Consider the following 23941-nt stretch of genomic DNA (forward strand, 5'->3'; position numbering starts at 1 on the left):
CTTAAAGACTTTCCTCAAGTACACTGGAACTGGGTATATCCAGCTCTAAATATCCCGTTTTGTTTGAGCACTATATTCACTAACTGACCAATACAGAATTTTAAAGGATTGGTCACTATTGACAGAAGTACTCCAAGACAACCTTTCCCATTTCTCCTTTCTCTGTTTGCATTCTGATCCATCCTACTGCACTCTAGATTGTTAAGGGGCTTCCTGCCTTCCTCCATAAATGTGGTTTGACCTGTCCCCCTCTCCTCCCTGCCCCATCACTCAACTGTATTGCTGTCGTGTTTGACATAATTAGTAAGAGAGGCACTAATACAGGTCCTGGATCCCGCACTGAATAAATTGAGAATTGTATACCCAAAGTAGGACTAAATTGCCCAGCTATATGAACCTTTCCCTAATGATCTAATGCAATTAGAGTTTTGAAAATGCTTAATAATTTTATAACGCAAAATAAGTACTTCTTTGAAAACATTAAATAGATCTCCAACAGCTTCCTTTTTTGATTGATGCCTTCAGCATCTGAGATATGAAATACTTATCACAGGATGTGTCAGGACTGCAGACATTTAACTTAATCCATTTGTTGTGGGATCACACTGCTGTTGCATATGAAAGAGCATTGGTCCTGTGTCACTTAGCTCCTTTGCCACATTTGAACTGACGGTAAGAATATTCTTATGAATTAATGTGGTTACTGACCCTGGCTTTGGGGGAGCAGGATTAATGAAAGGGAGGAGAAGAGAGGAACTAAGGAGGGGGGGGGGCTGCAGAATGGTGAGAGCGTAATCTGGAGGAGCAAGGGAAGAAGCGAGAGGTGTGATGGAAGAGGTAATGGGCAGGACTCTGTGTGCGTCGAGACCATGCAGTAGACCCTGATCTCCAATTGCCTTGGCTCTCCTTGCCAGTGGATCAAAACTTCACACTGTCATGTCCATGTAGTAGTCTGTGCACAATGGCTACCCAAGTTAAAAGTAATCATTTGGAGGCCTCAAATGCTAGGGTGGAAGTGTCATCCTCAATCCTGAGGGACTGCTTACAAAGGTTAGTAAGATGGATACAAGATGAAGGAAGGATGAGAGAATAAAAGTGAAAGCAGCTTCAGTACAGAGATTTATGTCTGATGTACCTTTTTCCTGCTTGGGTTCATATACTTTCCTGACATTTTTTCCAATCAAGATCAATCCATTATTTTGCACTGTGAATTAATCTACCACTGTCTTCCCACCATTATTGAAACTGAAATTCCAGGTCCCAACTAGACTCATTACAGATGATGTCCTTGTTTGGCAACAATGAATCTTTCTGTGGATCTAAAGATGCAGATGTTGTCAGGTGGAAGGGAATTCTGATTAGGAGTGAGTTTCAACATTCTGACAGTGCCGAGATACTTCCATCAGATTAACTCCTAATTTTCTCATACAATCGAGAGGTTCCCATGATCAAAATGGTTTTGTTGAGTTAAATGGTTTTAGCTGGGGCTGCTACAGGGTGTCTATAATTGGATCAGCACATTTGGAAAAGGAAGTAGAAGACACTAATTGCAATCAACTTAGTACCTTTCTGTGAACTTCTCCACTGGCAAGTCACAGGCTGATAGCCTACAGTTCTGCTGCCATAACCCCAATGGATGATTGGTGGAACCTGCCAATTCCCATTCCTGAAACCTGGTAAAAATCAGCCAGTTTTCCAACTTGCAAAGTCCTGTTCTCTCATCACTCCCGTAATTTCTCAGTTACGTTAATTCCCAGATAAGCAACACATTGATTTTACAATTCTCAATCTTGTTTTCAAATCTCTGTGGTTTTGTTCCTCCCTCCCTTAATCTGCTCGAGTCCTTTCTTCCTCAGAGATATCTGCACCCATCCAATTCTGGGCCCTTCAGTTTTCCCAGATTTCTTTGCTCCATCAGTGGTGGCCTTGTTCTCAGCTGCCAAAGTCTTAAGTTTCCTTCCCTTCCTTTGTTCTATCCCTGCCTTGCTACATCTCCTTCTTTTTAAGCCACACTTCAAAACTGATCCCCTTGACTAAACTTTTAGCCATTTGCTATCAGGCCAAAAAAAATGAGATATTGGGACAATTTATTCTCAATTGGCAATACTCCAGTGCAGTTCCTAGGGATGTCATTTGTATAAAAGAATTTGTGTAAATAGCTAGTGCAAGTTACCTCTAAACATGGAACCGTTGCCTCAAACTTTGAGTCAGGAGTCCATGTACCTCAGGAGGGTAGCAATCTGAGGTGGTCTAGAAAGTGGCCTAGGCAGCCAAAGAAATAGCAGTTTATTTAAAATGGATTGTCTAGTTTACACAAGTGTCAAAGTTATTGTCGTCTGATTTGAGGGCATGGATAATGCCTTTCTTTCCTCCCCCTCACCTTGGTGGGTGAGTCCAGGACCAGAGGGCACAATCTTAGAATTAGAGGGTACCAGTTTAAAACAGAGATGAGGAGAAATTTCTTTAGCCAGAGGGTAGTGAATTTATGGAATTCTTTGCCTCTTTGCCATGTACAGAAGTGGAGGCCTGATCATTGGAGGCATTTAAGGAGGAGATAGATGGGTATCTAATTAGTCAAGGTATCAAGGGATATGGGGATAAAGCTGGAAATTGGGACTAGAAAGAAATAGTTTTTTTCTTTTTTTTAGCTCGTGGAGCAGACTTGATGGGCCGAATGGCCTACTTCTGCTCCCTTGTCTTGTGATCTTGTGATCTCTCAGTAAGCACTGGAGTTCCCAGTCACTTGAGACATGCCCATTTACTCTTCTTGTGTCTACAGGCTGTGGGCCTCTTTGGGAGTTTTGGACACAATTCTGACAGCTTATTAAGTCTTGAGAAATTTTGAAGGCCTGTGTGTTCAGACTGTAGTACGAAGAATGCCATGCGGGTAGACAATTGAAGGGCTTCTAATATCACAGTAAAACTACAAGGCAAGATGAGTGATTCAGAAAAGTCTGGTGGAGTGGATTGAATGCCCATTGTACACTTTGTTCACAGTTCATTCTGCTGAGAAGTCATTGATTTAAGGAAGGTTTTCCATTTGAGCAAATAATTTTCAGTGATATGTTTCACTATTACTTAGAAACTTTTTGAATTTGATGTGAAACTGAAGAGACACTTGATATTCACCACCTGACTGGTAATCTGGTAGAGAGGTTAATTTCACTGTGGCAAATATTGCTGAGGTTCCTGCGATAGATGGGTGACCATTCTCCTCTTGGTCACACCTAGTTACTGAAGTGGGAAATTACCTCAATAATGCATGTGTCACAATTCATGTTGCATGTAGTGCCTCTGGAGTAGGCCCTGAACACTATATTTTTCACTCCCAACTCAGAAGCACTGGTATTACATGGAACACAGCTGTTTTGTCAGGCAGACAGTGTTTAATACAGATTGGTCCAAACTAGCAGTCATCTTTTTAAAATCAATTTAATCATCATCTATCACAATCCTACTTGCAAGAATAACAAAATTGGCTATGAAATGTTGATTTGATTGCACTTGCTACTTTGAAAGGGAGTGAACTAATCACTGTCTTGAAAAAGGACAAGGAGTACAAAGGAGTAGAAACTGTATGTAATATCGATGGACGTAACAAAATCAGTCTTTTGATGTGGATTCAAGTTTTTATACACAATTCTTTTGTTTAAACAAAACAATCAAAATGTTAAACTTTATTAAATCAGATGTAATTGAGCTTTTAATTGGTTACCAGTAATAATTGCTCCTTCTTGAATGATTAGTTGTCCCTAGAGGGGCCTTTTGCAATTAAAAATATGAGGATTTTTTGAAATAAAATTCTTATTTTTAAAGTTTGCTTAATATTGCAGTGTCTCCCTTAACACTATGCACATATTCCAACCTTTCTTTTAGTTTCTTTGCAGTGATTACAATGTGATTTTATAATCCCTGCTTTTTACCTTCTACTTTGCTTCCTCTAATAATTCTTTAGGCTGATTTGGCTGATCGGTGCACAATGTAACTGTAGACCCAAATGACATCAAATTCATAGTCATATCAGAACAGATGAAATCTCTTGACGGACCCTGAGATATCTTTGCAGGCAAGCTTATTTCAAGGCTGGAACAAGTGCCGCCCTTTTACTGCTGATTGCCAATTCTTCTCGCTTCCCGTGAGCAAGATGGAAATTTCTCTTCCAGTGGTTAAAACCTTTTGAGCAAATCAGTTATAGAGAGTGGTAGGCACTAAACTCTTTTGTCAATATTTCCAGTGATTAGCACACAGAAAAAGGCAAAGAACAAGGGAATCCTAACTTGATGAATGATGGGGAGAAAAAGATTTTTTTATATTATAATGCAGGAACAGAAACCAGACAATTTGCGAGTAAGCCAAGAAATATAGTTGGAAATTGTAATTAATAGTGTGTGACTCAGTATTATGTGAAACAGCTGAAGAATGTGGTTGCCTGTATGTTCCTCATGATTTATTACTCCTGACAGAAGTTATCTTTTCTTTTAATGCATGTTGTAAACAACTAAGGATAACTTTTTTATTTTTTTTCCTTTGCACAATATTTGTAGGTATTCTTCGATTGAATTTGCAAATCATACCTTTCCAGTGTCACATGCTTCAAGAGTGAAAGTCTTTAGCTTCCACCCAGATGGCAATAACATGTCACAACATATGTGAACTGTTCTTCAGTATGCAGAATAGGAATGCTGTGAGCTGTCTTCCAACTAGCAAAATGAATTATCTTTCACCGCACTTACTTTATTGGTCACCTAAAATGCCATTGCTCCAATGATTACCATGTCATTAATCCTGGAGGATAAATGTGTTGCCTTTCAGGATTTTGCTAATGAGGAAAGTATTGTGTTGGGGGTGGTGATGTTTGGTGTGTGTGTGTGTGAGAAGCAATGATAATGTACCCTCAGCCAGGGGCATATTTTATAGATCTTGTGGATTGTGAGGAATGCAGGCTGATTGCTGTAAATGTTGGCTGTGAAAAGAAAAGACACACCCAGACATTTTAAATTGGCCTGGCATTGCAGGGAGCCTTGAGAAGAGCTGGCGTTCTGGAAATTTTCCTGCAGACCTTAATGAGGAATTATTTGTGCAGGAATAGTGCCTTGTTTCACAAGGAATGCTAATTTGCTAATCAGTGGCAGATTGCCATTTAAAGTGCAAAGTGTATGCACAGAGAATCCAACTGTATAATCAGCCACCTATATACACATTATCTGCTGCAGACCCCTTGACCAAGTGGACAACAATGAGGGAAGCAGATTTGCAAAACTCCCATAAACGTCAATGAAATAAGTAAGGGGTGAACCTGTTTTTGGTGCTGAAGTAGTGTGGTGGAATATTTTGCATCTAATCTGAACAGGGAGTTAATCTGAAAGATGAAAGTACACATCTTCTGGAATGTGTATTTTTTTAAAGAAAAGAGTATGTTTGCTGGAACAATCTCTCTGCAACAGACTTGTGCAGTGTAGGTAAGTGACTTACAAAGGCTAGTTGGTATACTTTAAACGATGATAAAAAATCATATAAAATACAAGTTATTTTATAAGACAAGATATCTTTATTAGTCACATGTACATTGAAACACACAGTGAAATGCATCTTTTTGCGTAGTGTGTTCTGGGGGCAGCCCGCAAGTGTTGCCATGCCTCTGGCGCCAACATGCCCACAACTTCCTAACCTGTACGTCTTTGGAATGTGGGAGGAAACCGGAGCACCCGGAGGAAACCCACGCAGACACTGGGAGGACATACAAGCTCCTAAAGACAGTGGCTGGAATTGAACCCGGGATTTCTTTCAAAAATAATACAATCAGTATATTCAGGAAATACAATACAATCAGTATATGTTGTTCTTTACATTCATAGTGTCATTAAATGAATACATTTATTCTTTCGTCCATCTAATAAATTCTATCTATAGTGCATCAAAGCCACTGGTGTTTTTTCCTCTTTGAGTAATGCACCTGTGAAGTGTTTGAGAGGCTGTTACACAGGGCCCAGCCCTCTGTGTCCAGTGGCAGCAAGATTTGGTGTGCTCCTTCCCCACAAAGCCTTTGTGGTGGCTGCACCAGGATTCAGTGCATCCCTTAGCATCTCCTAGACCAACAAGTTTTGGGCTATGAACGTACAAGAGTTTGTACATTCTCCCTGTGTCTGTGTGGGTTTCCTCTGGGTGCTCTGGTTTCCTCCCACATTCCAAAGACGTACGGGTTAGGAAGTTGTGGGCATGCTATGTTGGCGTCGGAAGCGTGGCGACACTTGCGGGCTGCCCCCAGAACACTCAACGCAAAAGATGCATTTCACTGTGTGTTTTGATGTACATGTGACTAATAAAGAGATCTTATCTTCTATCTTGTACCTCCTTCCCTCTTATTTTTTATATTACGATGCAGAAGGATCCCATCCAGCCCCTTGACATGCCAGCTCTTGGAGGAATCCATTCCCCCATTATTTCTCTGCAATCTATTCTTTCATATGTGCCTAGTAACACCTCCCTGATTTTTCTACCAGTCATCTACACTGGGAGTAATTTACAGCAACCAATTAATTTACAAGCCCAGGTTGCTGGAGTTATGATACAGATGCACTACCTGCAGTGCCAGTGCTGTTTAAGGTGAACAGAAATATCCAATCCAAGAATGCCTTGCATATGTAGTTACATAGCTCCTAGATCTCACATTGATTCCTGTCAGACCAGTCCTGATGTTTTCTGGCAGAAGAGCAAATTCTCTCTTGGGAGACCCTCAGAGTTGAGGATGATTTGCTTCCACGCTGGTGATGTGGTTTCTGAAGTGGCTAACGAGGCTAGTGTGTGAACTGCAGATTCTTTCCCTCTCCTACGTAAATATTGTTCCTTGAGGCCTTGGTCCACGTGTTTAGCATCAGCAGAGTATTAGTGCTAAGCATTAATATAATACAAATACTCAGTTAAGGCCCCTTGGATTTCAAACTGAACTCCATCCTCTGTGATATTTCATTCCTGTTCCTACAGTGGCTTTCTGCATTGCATTTATCTTGGATGAAAATATGTTGCTTATTTTTGTAGTGCAGGCTGTTCCCAGGTAATGAATGGGTCTTATTTTTACAGATGTCCTTAAGTCACTTTTGTCTGTAAATTGGAAAATACACAAAATTATGACATGATAACTATACGTCCACAGTATTAAAATGAATGGCATCAAAAGCTCACAGGACTGATAAGAAAGAACAATTACTAAAAGTAAAGAGAAAGCGGAAATTAGTTCTGCCGTTTACAGGAATGAAGGTATGTACGTACATCAGGCTTTTGTATTTAATAATATTATGGGAGCTTGTTCGTACGTAGGGGTGTCATTCAGTCGGATGTTCATAACCTGGGGACGGCTTGCACTGGTTTGGAATGGATTTTTACCAGTCACAGGTACCTGACTGAATTGTACCAAAGCTATATTTGTGAAGTGTAAGCCCTGATGTTATGCTCTGCTCTGGTGCCAATATGATGCACAATTGTGATGCACAATTTGACTATGCTCCAAGTAGACTCAGTAGACATCTCTTTGTGCACCCTGCCATTGAATTCAGGCTGCATTTAAACTGACTGACTTAGTCACCAAAACACAGAGATTTAGATTGGGAATTCCAGTGTTAGGGCCTGGAATATCACTCTGTTTGGTAGCACCGACTGCACTTTATTGTGTTCTCCCTCCATTAATGGTGTGTGATGAACTTGCTTAGAATACAGTGTTTTCAGTTGCAGCTGGAATTTTTGTTCCCTTTTCTTTTCCTCTTCTTTTCCTCATCTTTTTTACAGAGTTGGAGCAAACTGGGAGGCTGACCAGTCCAGTGCAGCAGGGATCAGTCCTGGGGACCCAGCTGTTCACAATCGATATAATTGATTTGGATGAGGAGATCAAGTGTAATATATTCAAGTTAGCTGATGATTGCAAAGCTAGATAGCAGTGTGGGCTGTGACGATGCAGAGAGGCTTTTGGGGGGGGCAGAGAAGGGGCAAGAACATGACAGGACTATAATGTGAAAAAATGTGAAGTTGTTTACTGGTAGGAAAAAAATAGAAAGGTGGAATATTTTTTAAATGGTGAGAGTTTGAAAAGAATTGGAATTCAGGGAACTGGGATGGTGTTGTATATGAAATCACTGAAAGATAAAATGCAGATTCAGCAACAGGCAGAATAGAGTGACAGACAGAATGTAGTGATGGTTTACCAGATTGATTCCTGGGAAAGCATCTTGGTCCTGTGAGGAGAAAATGTCTAGACAGGGCTTGTACTCGCTTGAGTTCAGAAGCATGAATAGTGATCTCATTTAAATGTACGATATCCTTAAGGGGCTTGATAATGTAGATGTGGAATTGATGTTTCCCTTGTTGGGGTATCTAGAACAAGCCGAAAAGTAAAGGGTCAGCCACTTTGGTTAGAGATGAGAATAGATTTTTTCATCTGGAGAGTAGTGAATCATTAGGCTTTACTGAGTATAATCGAGAAAGTTTGAAATTTTGGGTATTAACCGAATTGGGGATGTGGCACTGCTGCAGAAGGACAGCACTGAGGTAAAATATTAGCCACAATCTACTGAATGTTAGAGTAGGCATGGAAGGCTGAATGGCCTACTCCTTTTGTTATTTCTTGTTGCTGTTTTGTTTCTTATCTCTCTCTTTGTTTCTTTCCCTGTATCTTCCTCTCATTCTCCCTCCCTGTCTCTTCCCTCCTTTGATCGTGTCTCTGCCTATAGTCTTTCTGTCTCTTTATCTTGGTATCTTGTTCCACTTTCTATGCTCTCCATAAAATTAATCTTGATGGCAGTGCACACTTAAATGCATTTCCTTTTAATTATTTCAAGTCTATTTCTAGGCATTCTCTCTGGATAATATTGGTTGCCATGCGTATAAACCCCAGGAGATGCATTTTAATTCACAAACCCTTTTTGTACTGTAATGCAAGCTGAATTCATGCTTGTGTTACTTTGTAAAACTCTAGAGAGTTGGATGGATGTGGGTTCAAGTCCCACACCAGGACCTGAGTGCATAATCCAGGCCGACACTTTAATAAGGTGGTGCAGCAGTTACAGCAGCTCCAGGAACCCAGGTATAGTCCTGATCATGAGTGCTCTCGGTGTAGAAAATGCACGTTGTCTTTGTAACCTTGTGGGTTTCTGCTGGGTTCTGCAGTTTCCTCCCATGTGTAGGTTAATTGGCCACTGAAAAATACCCTTCTTGTAATGGGTTAAAAAATAATCAAAGGCGAGATGTTGGGCATGTGAGAGCGAGAATAAACTGCAGGGAAATAGGGGGAGTAGTGCTGATGGGATTGCTTTGTTGGCAGCTGGCATTGAATGGCCTCCTTCTGTGACATAATAAGTAAGTGTGGCACTGCCAGCTTTTAGATGAGACATTAGCCAATATCTTGCTATTATTTCTCTCCCTTCCCCTTCTGTCTCTTTTCCTTCCTCCCTTCCCTTTTATCTTTCTCTCGTTCTCCCTCCCTTTCTCTTCTGTTGATTCTTTCTCTCTGTATCTCACTGTTTTGGTTTGATGTAGAAGTTAGAGAAATTAATTACATAATCCTGGATTTTTATGGAGCATTTTTAACACCTAAAGATGCTTTTCGGGAATATTGGACATCAGCCACAGAGAGATATTAAGAAGATAACCAAAGGCTCAGTAAAATAGATGCATTTTAGGAGCAGCTTGCAAGAGGATGGAGCATTAGAAAGGTAAAGAGGCTTCAGGACTGGGGCTTGCACGTCGGCCATAGTGGAAGGATAGAAGTCGGAGAGGTACAAAAAATCAGATTCATTGCCTCATGATTTTTGTCTTTTGAACCATGTCTCCTAAAATGCTGTAATGTAGAATAAACCAATTCCAACCCATGAAGAATAGGAATCTTGGACAGGGTGATATAGTCTTTTTAAAAAAAAATTAGAGCCAAGCCTATAGGAATGAAGTTAGCAAGCACAGAGGATGATATATATTTGGAATGTTCTCTTCCTCCAACAACAATTTGTGCCTGGTCAGTTGTTAAGTTCAAGTCTGAGATTGAAATGCTTTTGTTAATTTTGGGTACAGAGGGATGTAAAGCAAAGGCAGACGTGTGTGGTTGGGTCACTGATGCACCACGGTCTCACTGAATGGCAAGGAGGGATAACGCAGCTTACCTTGATATCTGAAAGGCAGGCTGAAAATGCTGGAAACTCCTAGCAAGTTAGACAGCATCTGTGGAAATGGAAATGGTTCATGTTTCGGGTTGAAGAGCCCTCATCAGAACTGGGAAAGGGGGAAAACAGATTACTTAAGTTGAAGAAAGGTTGGGGAAAGGTGGATAGACAAAGGGAATATCTATGTTTTTATCAGTTAGTAATGGGGCGAGGTGGAGGGGCAACGTGTAGTAGAGTTGGGAGAGTGAATTGTGAGTAAAATCTTGGCTGGAATTTTTGTCCCTCTAATAGTAGGCACCAAAGATTTGTAATTCCAACTGCCATTTTGTTTCAAGAAATGCTTTCTTCTAGGATTATTTAAAACATGATTTCCTTCACATCTATTTGGAACTTGTTAAGTGCAATAAGTTTTTTTTCGTTTAACTGAATGAAATGCCTGGAGGCAGAAAAGTGCCCTGATTGTCATCCTGTCTTGTTGCTTAAAGGGTCCTTAACCCTTGAAGCCCTGAATGCTAATTTCGAGATACTATAATGATGAAGTTCCTAAGAATTAATTTGAATCTTTAGTCTGCAGAAGGATCTCATCCACTGTAAAATTCTAAATTTAGCTCATGGCTATTATATTTTGAAAACATTCAATGCTTTCCAGGAGAAAGGGTGTGCACATATGCCTATGGATGAAGTATGCCAAGTATTCACAGAAGGGAGAGTGACGGAGACAGCATTTGGAAAAGTTGAATATATTTAGTCTCCACATTCCTATTACTGAATGTTAATTAGCTTTCTTCCCAAAAAGCCATAATTAACATATATGAGCCTAAATGATGTTGATGACCAAGTCTCCCATGTAGACATCAACCTTTTCGCAAAAAAGGAATTATTACAGCATAATAGGAGGCCATTTGAGTCATTAAGTATGTGCCAGCTCTTTGTAGAACAATTCAGTCAGTTCCACTCCTGCTGTCTTTCCTCATTCTCCTGCAATGTTTTTTTTAATCTTCAAACATTTATCCAATTCATTTTTACATTTAAATTTGCATTTCAGGCAGTGCTTTTAGATTGCATCCACATTTTATAAATATGTGATTTTTTTTTCCTTTGTGTTACCCCTGCATGTTTAATGAGACGGTTTAAGTCTGTCTCTTCCAGCAATGGAAACTATTTCTTTCTATTTGCCCTACTTAATCCCGTCAATATTTTGTACATGAAAATCAAATCCTCCTCTCGCCCTCTTCTGCTATTGAGCCTCTGCTATTGACAGCTGTGGAGGCCAAGTTATTGGGTATATTTAAAGTGGAGGTTGATAGGTTTGTGATTAGTAAGGGCGTCAAAGGATATGGGGAGAAGGCAGGAGAATGGGATTGAGAGGGAAAAATAAATTGGCCATGATCGAATGGCGGAGCAGACTTGATGGGCCAAATGGCCTAATTCTGCTCCTATGTCTTATGGTCTTGTGCTTCAAGGAGAACAAACTCTTCTTCGTCCTGATAGCAGAAATTGTTAATTCTCTCCTTGTCCCACAGTTACAGGAGTTTTAACATGACCTTATGAGTCACTATTAATTGGGAGGGAGCATCCTGGCTCTCATTGTAAAATCTGACTTCCCACCCTCTGTGACTGTACATTGATGAGGGATACTCTAGACCTGCGTGTCTGATTCAACGGTGTACGAGGCTGTCAGAGAGGCTTAATAGATGATCACCAAGATTAGTGGAAACACAGTTACATTACCTTTATTCTGTCAGAGTCATTGTCAAGCTGCTTAACTTCTGATATTTTCCTGAGAGCTCGAGGCTGTTTGGGAATGAGTGTGTTGCATTTGTCATAATGACATGGGTGTGAGGAGAAAAGTCGATAGTTGAAACTGTAATCAGAACTTTCATTTTTAGATGCTTTTGTCAGAGAAATACTCAGTGATGATTGCATCCAGTAACAGAATCAGATAAAATGTGGTTTTTGTTTGGATGATTTGCCGCTGTTTGATGGCACCCTTGCCTCTGAGTAAGAAGGTTGTGTGTTCATGCCCCACATCAGAGACCTGGCACAAAAATCTCCAGGTTTAAGTTCCAGTAAGGTAGTGTTGCACCATCCCTGTTTGCCGCTTTTCGAATGCTAAATGCAAATAGAGGCCCCTTCTCTTGTGTGAGTGTGAAAGGTCCCATGGTGCAGCTTTGAAGACCAGGAGAGTTATTGCTGGTGTCTTGGGTGTTAATTATCCCTCAATTAACATTTATAATGCAGATGATCTGGTCAGTATTACATTGCTGTTTGTATAGGCTTGATGCCTACAATTAATTTACTGTGTTCCCCCCTTCCCCCCCCCCCCCATGTTAAAAGTATTTGTGGTAAAGCTTTTAGTTGTTCTGAAATGGCTGAGAGAAATTCTGCATCAATCTTTCTTCTTTATTTGACATTTCAGCAGTTGCTTAGGGTTTGGAAATGCAAGTTTTGGTTGTTGTGGTCTGGTTAACATTTCATGCCCTTCTCAATTTTCCCTTGAACTGAATGGCACTGGTGAGGGTTTGGAGTCACATAGGCCAGATCCAGTAAGGGCAGCAGTTTTCTTTTCCTTGAGGGCATTTGTGAACCAGTTAGGATTTTTCAAAACGTTGTTGGTTTCACAATGGCTTCTTATTCCACTATTAAAGGAGAGACTGAACAAGGTAGGTATGTTTTACCTGGAGCAGGGAAGGGAAGAGGAGGCTTGATTGTGGTATATAAGATGATAGGGTAGATTGCAGGAAACAGGGATACATAAAACTAGAGGACATAGATTTACAGTAAGGGGTAAGAGAATTAGAGGGGATCTGAGGGGGGACCTTTTTCACCCAGAGAGTGGCAAGTACCTTGAATACACTGCCTAAGAGAATGGTGGAAGCTGAGTCACTGACAGCATTTAAGAAGTGTCTAGATGAGCATCTGAATTGCCTAGGCATAGAAGGTTGGGGGCTGAGTGTTGGAAGGTAAGATTAATGTGAATGGGTTGCCACTGGTCTGTGTGGATGTGGTGGTCTGAATGGCCTGTTTCTATGTTAATGACCTTATGACTAAATACCTTGATGTCGTGTTAGGATATAACATGGCAGGCACGATATATAACAACAGGGCAGTCACGGTAGTGTAGCAGCGTAACGCTTTACAGCGCCAGCGACCCAGGTTCAAATCCGGCCACTGTCTGTAAGGAGTTTGTATGTTCTCCCCGTGTCTGTGTGGGTTTCCTCTGGGTGCTCTGGTTTCCTCCCACATTCCAAAGGCATACACGGTAGGAAGTAGTGGGCATGCTATGTTGGCACCGGAAGCGTGGCGACACTTGCGGGCTGCCCCCAGAACACTCTACGCAAAAAGATGTATTTCACTGTGTGTTTCGATGTACATGTGACTAATAAAGATATCTTATCTTAAACTCTGGATTGCTAATTCAGCAATGATATTGTACCCTGAGAATGCTTAGTTAAGTGGTGATCACACATGGTGTTCCACATTGAAGGAAATTATTTGAAAAAACCATGACAAAAATTCAGCCATAGGATGATGCTGACAGCAGTGCAACATTTATCTGGCACAAAACTAATTATTCCTAAGCGAAGCTGCTGACCCCAGTTAGACATATTCCTGGAGGTATGATCACATGACTTTTCACTGCCATCTGCCTTGGCCAGTGTAATGGCTTTTTTTTTGTTACTCATCATCAATATTTTTATTGCTGAAAGAAAATGTTACAAAGTTCCACATATAAATTTTTTAATGCTCCTATGGCTTTTCACCAGGATTGCTTGCAGCACCGTCCGGGTCATTAATCTTGTATTCCCGAAGATTCAGTCCAAGCTGGAGGATTGACAACTCTGGTTTCAAGCTGGGTCTGCAGAGCAAGTTGCTCCCTGAAGTGACCCTGTCTGGGGGTTGGGGTGGGAGGGGGGGGAGGTGGGGAGAAAACATGCAATTTGCCCTTGAAATTTCAGTGAAGTTTCTGCTGATTTTACATCAGTCCATCAGATGAAAGATTCCTTCTGACTTGATCTTTTGAAGAAATATGATTTGCTCAATTGAGGTTTATTTCTAATAAAATTCCAACATGTGGGGATAGCTCTTGGCATTCAAAGGCCTCTGGGATATTCTGGCTACGGTGTGTGCCAAATCTCTTGTCTCAACAAAGGCAACTGGAAATGCCCCCCAGCATTTGCAGCTCATTTTATTGCTTAGATAAAGCTGGAAACATTGCACCTTTTGCTCACTGTGTTGTCTAATAGTATAAATTTGACACTGTCATTTCAAAGATATCAGAAATTGACTATAAATCTTGGGCAATCCCTTGGGATTACTTCTACTCTGTTTTCATGGGTTCTGAGGTGGTTAATGAGGTTGATGTGAAAACTGTAGATGGGCCAAGCAGTGGCTGATGTTGCGATGGGTGGGCAGTTTGTGAGGTCCATTCCTAATGTGTGCTTCCAATGCATGGACTTGAGCTGCTCAACACCATCTTACTTACTCCTTCTCCAGATTTCCAAGAGTCAGTCAGGGGTGAGGGCGGGGTCTTGCATTTTTTTACAAGGAGGTTCTAAGAACATCCTTGAATCCATTCCTCTGGTAGTTCCTGGTAATCACTTCTCATGAGCTCAGAATGGGGTATCTGTTTCAGGAGTGAGTGTGGCCTGTCCAATTTGGTTGACTGATTTGTTATTGAGTGTAGACTCTTCAATAAGCAGGTGAAACAAACAAAAACAAATTAAAAACACACAGAAACATTCAGTAGGTCAGACAGAATCTGAGGAAAGAGAAATAGTTAATATTTCAGGTCCAGAATACTTGATTAGAACCAGGAGAGTGGGAAAACCTGTTAGTTTTCAGTAGCATCGATGGTAGGGTAGGGATTGATAGAACAAAGGGATTATCTCTGATAGGGTGAGACCAAATGAGTAAATGTAACATTTAGGATGAGATTATGCTGCTTTGTCTACGTAATGTACTGTGAATAGTAAGGCTTTGGGACATGCCCAGCAGGCTAGACTATTAATAGAAGAAGGAAAGACTGAGCAAGCGTGATAACGGGCAGAAATGGCCAGTTCTGATATCAACACAAAGAAAGAGAGAGTACCTAAAATTGGATAATTTGATGCAGATTCTGGAAAGCTGCAATGTGCCTAGATGGAAAATGAGGTGCTGTTACCCAGCTTGCTCCTTCTTGACTTTGAGTAGTCACAGGGTAGAGATTTCCAGGAATCATTGGGGTGTTGCATTTCTTCAAGGAGGCTTCAGGCACATCCTTGACCCCATTCCTCTGTCTGCTTGGTAATCTTTTCCCATCAACTCAGAATATGGTATCTGTTTCAGGAGTGGATGTGGATTGATTGCATTGACAAGGCACAGTCTTCCGTTCTTAGAAGAAAGACTTTAAATGTCACTTTTGATGTTCCCCACAAATTACAACCAATGAAGTATAATTGAAATGTAGCCTCAGTTGTCAGTTAATTGTTACATCACAAATGCCAGTGTAATAATCATCACATAATCTGTTTATAATAAATTTGATGGAGGGATAAATGTTGGCTGGAAGACCAGGGGCAGTTCCCCTGCTCTTTAAAATTTATTCCATGGGATCTCGATATTGGTTTTAACATTTCATCCAATGATGGAAAGTCAGATTGGGTTTTGTGCTCGATTCTGTGGACTGGGATGTGAACTCTGACCCTTCTGATTTGGCAAGACTCAGCCACAGCTGGTGCATAGTGGAAGGAAAATATTTTAAAAAAATTTAATTGCTAACTTGGAAATGTTAAACGCAAACAAAGGAGGAATAAATGAAAATATTTAACTGGTTTCATGGAAATGCTTTTTATATATAAAATCTACAGAAATTTTTGAAGTGATTTGAAAATTGCTCCTTTAGCATTAAATGGTTCTGGTTAAAATCACAACTTTGTCCCTCTGACCCTGTGTATTATCTGTTCCCATCACAATTGGTTACAACACTCTCCTCTGTCCCCCTCCACTGTCATCCAACTCAGAGGGTCTGCACTCACTGGGTTCCATTTTGTATTTACTTGTCTGTAGAAACCAAAGCATCAGAAGTGGTTACTCACTCCTTGCCTGTGTTGTCACCTCAAGTGTCTTCCACTCTTGGACCTCTCCTATTTATTTTGTTCACATGGTGCCCCTTGGCAGTATCTAGTGAATGCAGAGCATGTACACATGTATCATAATGACACATCATCACCTCTCTATGCTCTCCATCATGGCTATGTTGTCTGATAGTGTGACATCTAGTATTGATAAACTGAAATTTTCTTTAACTAAATATCAGAAGATCAAACTCATCATCTCTGTTCCCTCTCACAAATCATTCATTAGCAGTGATTCCATCCCTTTCTCTGGCAATTGTATGACACTGAGCTAGACTATTAGCAACCCTCGTATCATATTTGACCTCATGTCTAAGCTATCACCGAGAATGATAAATTCCACCTTCAAAATATTTCCCAACTCTATTCGGGTGCAGCTGAAACCTTCAACCATGTCTTTGTTATCTGAAGATTTGACTATCCCAGTGTTCTCCTGGATTCCTTCATTTTACCCTCAATAAACAAGCTTATCCAAAACTCTGCTGCTGTGTCCTAATTCACACCAAGTTGGTTGTCTATCACCTATGTGCTTGCTGACTTACATTGGTTTCCATTAAGAAGATTTTCCATTTTAAAGTTCTTGTTCTTACTTTCAAATATTTCTTGCTGTCTCTGTAACTATTATCACTTCCAGAACCATAGCTATTGGTATTGGTTTATTATTGTCACTTGTACCGAGGTACAGTGAAAAGCTTGTCTTACAAACCAATCGTACAGGTCAATTCATTACACAGTGCAGTTACATTGAGTTAATACAGAGTGCATTGATGTAGTACGGAGTAAAGTGTCACAGCTACAGAAAAAGTGCAGTGCAATAAGGTGCAAGGTTACAACAAGGTAGATCGTGAGGTCATAGTCCATCTCATTGTATAAGGGAACTGTTCAATAGTCTTATCAGAGTGGGGTAGAAGCTGTCCTTAAGTCTGGTGGTACGTGCCCTCAGGCTCCTGTATCTCCTACCCGATGGAAGAGGAGAGAAGAGAGAATGTCCCGGGTGGGCGGGGTCTTTGATTATGCTGGCTGCTACACCAAGACAACGAGAGGTAAAGACTGAGACCAAGGAGGGGAGGCTGGTTTCCATGATGCGCTGGGCTGTGTCCACAACTCTTGTCTTTGGGATGTTGTGTTGCAGTTGTACAGGACATTGGTGAGGCTGCATTTGGAATATTGTGTTCCGTTTTGGTTGCCTTGCTATAGGAAAGGTGCTATTAAACTGGAGGGAGGGTAGAGGAGATTTACAAGGATGTTACCGGGACTTGAGGGACTGAGTTATGAAAAGAGGCTTAGCAGGCTGGGACTTTATTCATTGGAGCATAGGAGAATGAGGGATGATATTATAGAGGTGTATAAAATTATGAGGGGCATAGATAGTGTGAATACACACAGATATTTTCCCAGGGTTGGGGAATCAAGAACTAGAGGATATAGGTTTAAGGTGAGAGGGGAGAAGTTTAACAAAACCTGAAGGGGCAACTTTTTCACCCAGAGGGCAGTCCGTATGTGGAATGAGCTGCCAGACAAAGTGGTTGAGGCAGGTACATTAACAATATTTAAAAGACAGTTGGACGGGTACATGGACAGGAAAGGTTTAATGGGATATGGGCCAAACATGGGCAACTGGGACTAGCTTAGCTGGGTATCTTGGTTGGCAAGGACCACTTGTGCTGAAAGGTCTGTTTCCGTGCTATATGACTTTATTTATAGCATTAGCAGCCTTGATCCCAAATTATGGAATTCCCTCTCTACCTCCTGAGCTTGCTTTCTCCCTTTAAGAATCTCTTACCTGATTGGCCAAGGTTTTGGTTACCTAGCTTCTCACTGTTTCAACTCTTTGTTTAATAAAGCTGCTGGGAAACTCCTTGTTTTTTTTCTTGTTGTATTAAAGGTGGTTTACAAAATTTAGATTGCATTTGGAAAAGCATGGGCTTGTTAAGGAAAATCAGTATTGCTTTATGCGAGGGAGGTTCTGTCTCTCAAATGTGATTGTTTTTCTTTTGAGGAAATGATGAATATAATTGATGAGGGTAGGACAGTGGATATTGTCTATGTGGACTAATGTACTTGATAAGGTTCCTTATGGTAGGCTGGTCCAGAAGATTAAGTCACATGGGATTCATTTGGGGTATTGGAGTATTGTCTGTGATTCTGATTGCCACACTACAGAAAGGATATGGAGGCTTTGGAGAAGGTGCAGAAGAGGTTCACCAGGATGTTGCCTGGATTGGAGTGTATTAGCTATAAGGAAAGGTTGGATAAACTTGGGTTGTTTTCTCTGGAGTGCTGGAGACTGAGGGGCAGCCTAATAAAGGTATATGACATTGAGAGACATGGAAAGGGTAGATAGTCTTTTTCCCAGGATAGAAATGTCAAATACTAGAGGGCATTGGTTTAAGATGAGAGAGGGGGAAAGTTTAAAGGAGATTTGTGAGGTGTTTTATTTTGCACAGACTGGTAGTTGTCTGGAACATGCTGCCAAGGGAGGTGGTAGAAGCAGATACAATAGCAATATTTTTCAGAGGCATTTAAGACACGCATGAACAGGCAGGGAATAGAGGGATAAGGGCCATGTGCAGGCCGATGAGATTAGTTTAATTTGGCATGGTCAGTGCAGGCATGGTGGGTACTAGGTCCTGTTCTAGTACTGTTTTATTTTATGTTCTGTGTTTTAAAAGGAAGTTGTTGCTGTATTGTTCAGCAGAACATTCATTACAGTGATCCATAACATCCTACCCCATCATCTCTTCCCCCATTGGGAAAATTTACAGGGCAGCCTTCCTCTCTCTGTTTTTGGAAATGACTTCAATAGTTTGTCTTTACAGTAGTGCAGTAAATGCTTTTTCATTGGTAGACTGCCCCACAGTAATGTTCCCTGCAAACACGTAATCCGAATTCTGCCCCGTACCATGCATCTTTTATGATTAATTCTATGATCTGAGGTAAATCAGACGAATCGGTACTTTTTTCAGATGGACATCATAGAAAGCAAACTATCTTTATTTGCACTGCTATGAATTGTATCACTTTACTTGTTACCACGCCCACTGCCCCAGCTATTTTCAGCTAGATGATGTGAAACTTTTGATGTTGTTTTGGAAACTGAGAGCTTCAAACACATCATATAGAATGGCAAACCTGTTTATTGTTCATGCAGCTTTTCCTGACTCCCTTCTTTGCTCCTGTTGAAACTTTTCTTATCTATAGGATTGATTATTCCAATGTACTTTTAGCCGGTCTCTTATCTTCCATAATTCAACTGAACAACTTGTCCAAAACTCTGCAGTTCGTATTCTGCCCGATGTTCAGTTTCAGGTTGATATTTCTTTCTTCCTTATGGCATAGCATAAGGTCAATCAGCTTTTTAACCTGTTTTCCCATATTAATTTTCCTTGTAACCTTTTCTCCCTTCTTTCCCATCAATTCTCTCCAGATTTTACCACTCACCTATACACTAGGGGCAACTTACAGTGGCCAGTTAATGTACTGACCTGCACATCTTTGGGATGAGAGAGGAACCCCATGTGGTCATAACGAGAATGTGCAAACTTCACACAAACAGCACCAGAGGTCAGGATTGAACCCTGGGTGGCTGGAACTGTGAGGCAACAGCTCTACCAGTTGTGCCTCTGCGCCGTGTCAGTACTCTCTTTGGTAAGTCATACTAGTTTGGTGCCTCTCAGTGCAAACTGTTTAAAAATGTTCACCCTTGTCTTCACTCCCATCCTCTGATCCCTCACAGGACTGATTCTGCCCTGCCATTCCATCTTCTGAGGCCTTGTTGCTTTCCCACAATATTAAGTTCACTGGCCATACTTACATCCCCTTTGCCAGATTCCTGATAATAAAATCTCAAGACACCTCTGTTGCTTGTTTAAGCCAAAACGCTATGCCTTGAGTTCGGTCTTCAACTCGATCCCAACTGACCAGCCAAGCTTTGCTTCCTACGCCTAGCCACTCCTTTCCATGACATTTTATACATTCCTTTTAACTAACTAAACATCTTGGCCATTGTTATGTTTCAAATGTGAAATAAATGTAAGTCATCACTGTTGCAATGCTTACTTATTTAAGCACACAGTGAGACCATTCAGCCCCGCTGATGCATGTCTACTGCTGACCTGCTTGTTCTGTAGCTTGAGGAAGCATCATGAACCAACCAAATGATGTCCTTTTGGGAGAGTAAGAAGGATTACATTTGACAGGACCATTATTTTAATTTGTGTTAATGAAGTTTATGTTTGCTTAGCCAGTTATTAAAAAAAATATACTTTTGGAGAAATGGATGAAGCCAAAATAGGATACACTGTTGAATCACGTCCAACCAACTCTCTGAATGAAACAGGCTAAACAAAGTTTGCATCCATTTGAACTCTTTCTTGGGTTTGGGTCTCTGACCTCTTCCTGTTTTCCACCATATTGAAATCTCCAAATTGTCTGATAGTTCCTTACTTATTGAACTCTTTGGGCTCTGTGCTTTGATATTTGTGGGAATCCTCTGATATAATAAAATGCTAGTTCCAGTAGTTCCAGATTGAGCAGATTGGTATGTAGTGAACTTGTGAGACAACACAGCGAATGAAGACCTAGTTGCCTGCCCTGACCCATTGTAAAGCTCCACTCTCCAGCATCCTGGTCTGACAATGTTTTCAACAGGATCTACTAAAAAAATATTGTTTGCTTTTCATTCCATTGATTGTGACCTTTTTTTAAAAAAAATTAGACTATGTACACTGTTCTGCTATAAAGTGAATTGATCTTGTGGAAAATGATGTGGGGCATTTAGAAAGGGGTAATGTCCAACCATTTCAAATGATAACAGGTAGAAAGATTGAAGACTGCCTAAAAAAACAAGACTTCAGTTGTTTTTTTTTCCCTTCATCCCTCTACTTTCCTAGAGTTACAAAATCATTGCCAGTTGTAGGTTAAAATGCCAGCTTTATCCAAGGTATTATCTTTCCTGTGACAGCTTGGGTGGTGGGGTTTGGTGATTTTTGGCGTTGGTGGCTAATTTGGGTGTTGGGTGCTGAATGGCTATTTGGGCATTGAGGGGAAGGTTTGTTCGATACAGGTCTGGGTCTGCCCTCCCAGACTGTCTGTGTGGGGTTTGCATGTTGTCCCTGTGACCCTGTAGGTTTCCTCCAGGTACTCCAGTTTGCTCCCATGAACATGTAGGTTGGTTGGCCACTGTAAGTTGCCCCAAGTATGTCGGTAAGAGGTGGAATCTGTGGGGGGGGGGGGGGGACTTGATGATTATGTGGGGAGAATTTTAAAAAAAGTTGTGTTAATATAAGATTACTGTAAACGGGTGGTCGATGATTGTCATGGACTTAATGGACGGAAGACCCTGTTTTCATGCTCATTTCCCTTTGACTCCTATAACCTATGAGATATGCCTGCTTAGGTCTGACCTTTCTCTGCCTCTGCAATAGAGGTGGGGTCTGTTGTAGGTCCTCTGTCGCAATTAAATATTAGGCATTCTTGACCTATGCAAGTCTGCATCATGCTGATTGTTGCATCTACTGAGTGCTATTTGATGTGCAAATTTTTGTTTAAAATTGAATAAGTAATTGATGCATGTCATATCCCTAAATGTTTTGGTAGTTTATTGATTTAATTGAGGAACGCACTGATGGGGCTGATGATATGAGATTGTTTGTAAATGAAGATGGCTTTGTGGGGTTGATGAGCCTGTCCTTGGAGATCCTTGTCAGTAGAAATCGGTTCAGCTGTTTCAAAAGGGCAGAAAGCTATTCCATGCAATTCACAGCAATTGTCTGAATGCAGACGAGCAAATTCAACAATACCAGCGGGGAGCTGTGATCAAAGTGAGTGTAGATCAGATGTAGTGCTACAAACCTGTAGTGCTGCTCTGGGGCCTGTTCTGCCCACTCTGCAGCTCTGTGTGATCCATGAAATATAACTTTAAATGATAGACTCGCGCTTTATAGATCAGCTTTCACAGCCTCTGGGCATCCTAAAGCCAACCTGAGACGCACGACACCCCCAGGGGCACCATCGATTACAGGAGGGGGTCTGTGGGACTTTAATAATACTGAGGTAATTCAGTTACAAGTTTTACAAAAGGCATAAAGATAGATAAAAATACATTTGGCACGTGACCTGCTCTGGCTGTGGGGGTGCTCGCTATCCTCTAGGATCCCCAGGGCAGTCCCAGTGCTTTAAAAGGAGCAGCCTTTACTAGGTTTTTATGGAGAGTGGTTGCAATGTCTATTTGACCAAGTATGAACAAACGAGGCTTTCAGACAAAAAAACTTGCAAACTGTACCTTATAAAAGCCTCAGGATCCTGTGAAGGGACAGGGACAGCAGATGCACACCCCTCCTCAAATCATCTAGCAAGTTAAGGGCGCGTGAGTCATACAGCACAGAAATAGGCCCTTTAACTCACAGAGTCTGCGCTGACCATCAGGCACCCAACTACACCCACCTGCACTGATCAAAGTCAAGTTTATTGTCATATGCACAAGTACATGTATGTATGGGTGCAATAAAAAAACATACTTGCAGCAGCATCACAGGCACATAGTGTCATATAAGCAGCATTTACAAGAAAAGCATAAATATAAATTACACATAATTTTTACAAGAAAGAACACAATTAGAACAAAAAAAACACTAAGTCCATTTTAGTGCAAAGTGGTCATGGTGTTGCTAAACTAATGATTAGAGTTGTGCTGGTCAGTTGAAGGGAAGTTACTGTTCTTGAACCTGGTGGTGTGGGACTTCAGGCTTCTATACCTCCTGCCTGATGGTAGCTGCGAAGAATGATCCTACAGCAATTCTATTTTATTCTCCCCACATCCCATCAACTGCCCCCAGAGTGTACGCACACACACACCAATTAACTTACCAAGCTACATATCTTTGGGATATGGGAGGAAATTGGAGCACCTGGAGGAAACCCAGGTGGTCAGACAGAGGACATGCATGTGTGAATTTTCATAATATGTTTTAATGCATGTTGTGAGAAAGGTTCTTTTGGTATCTTAAAGATAAAGGTCTGGACACATAGTCTTTGTAATTTAAAAATGGTTTATTAACAAAGACAAAACGCGGGACAGAATGAATGGGAACAGATGCACACGCACACACTCTCAAGCAGGAGATCATGAATGTGGAGGGAAATCGCGACAGAGGGTGAGGTTCACACACACACACACGCACACACACACACGCACAATAACTGGGTACAAATGATCAAGGAATAAACTATATAATGTTTGGACACCCTGATTCTGGACAAACATTGGCTCTTTGGTCTCGGGAATCCTTAACTAACTGCCCTGAAGTAGTGCACAGCTTACCTCAACATCCTTGGACACAGAAAAAGAGAAACCAAACATGCAGCACTTTTATGCTGCTGGGGGGCTGGGTAGCCCAGCAAGGACAAAGGTTTTTAAACAGGCCAATCCGAGTGGTCCAGCAAGACAAAGGTGTTTACCTAATGGGGCGGAGCCGGACCCCTGATTGACAGTGGTATAGCTTCCGACCTGATAGGCAATGCTATCATCCGAACATGGGGGTCAGTAGTGTTGTCACTGTCATCTGACCCCTGGCCTTTCATACTACAATGCACCTCTCTACAACGGTAGAAATTAAATTCCTGCATACAACTTGGTAGATTAATAGTATCTTACTCTTGTTAATCCAACACATATTATTTGCTACT

The 23941-nt window shown here is 41.1% G+C and overlaps 1 protein-coding gene across 4 annotated transcripts in view; it reads left to right on the top strand.

The window, feature by feature from the left end:
• LOC127578691 (proto-oncogene tyrosine-protein kinase Src-like) overlaps window positions 1-23941 on the top strand; it is a 153088-nt gene that overhangs the window by 36576 nt on the left and 92571 nt on the right. Inside the window, exon 1 of one of the 4 annotated variants that reach the window (XM_052030975.1) lies at window positions 9515-9698. The exons of the other annotated variants lie outside the window; for them this stretch is intronic. The gene's annotated coding sequence lies outside the window, so the exon portion shown is untranslated. Of the gene's footprint in view, window positions 1-9514; window positions 9699-23941 lie in introns of those variants that run through there. 4 annotated transcript variants of the gene reach the window in all.

Source organism: Pristis pectinata, chromosome 16 (assembly GCF_009764475.1).
Source record: "Pristis pectinata isolate sPriPec2 chromosome 16, sPriPec2.1.pri, whole genome shotgun sequence".
NCBI lineage: Eukaryota > Metazoa > Chordata > Chondrichthyes > Rhinopristiformes > Pristidae > Pristis > Pristis pectinata.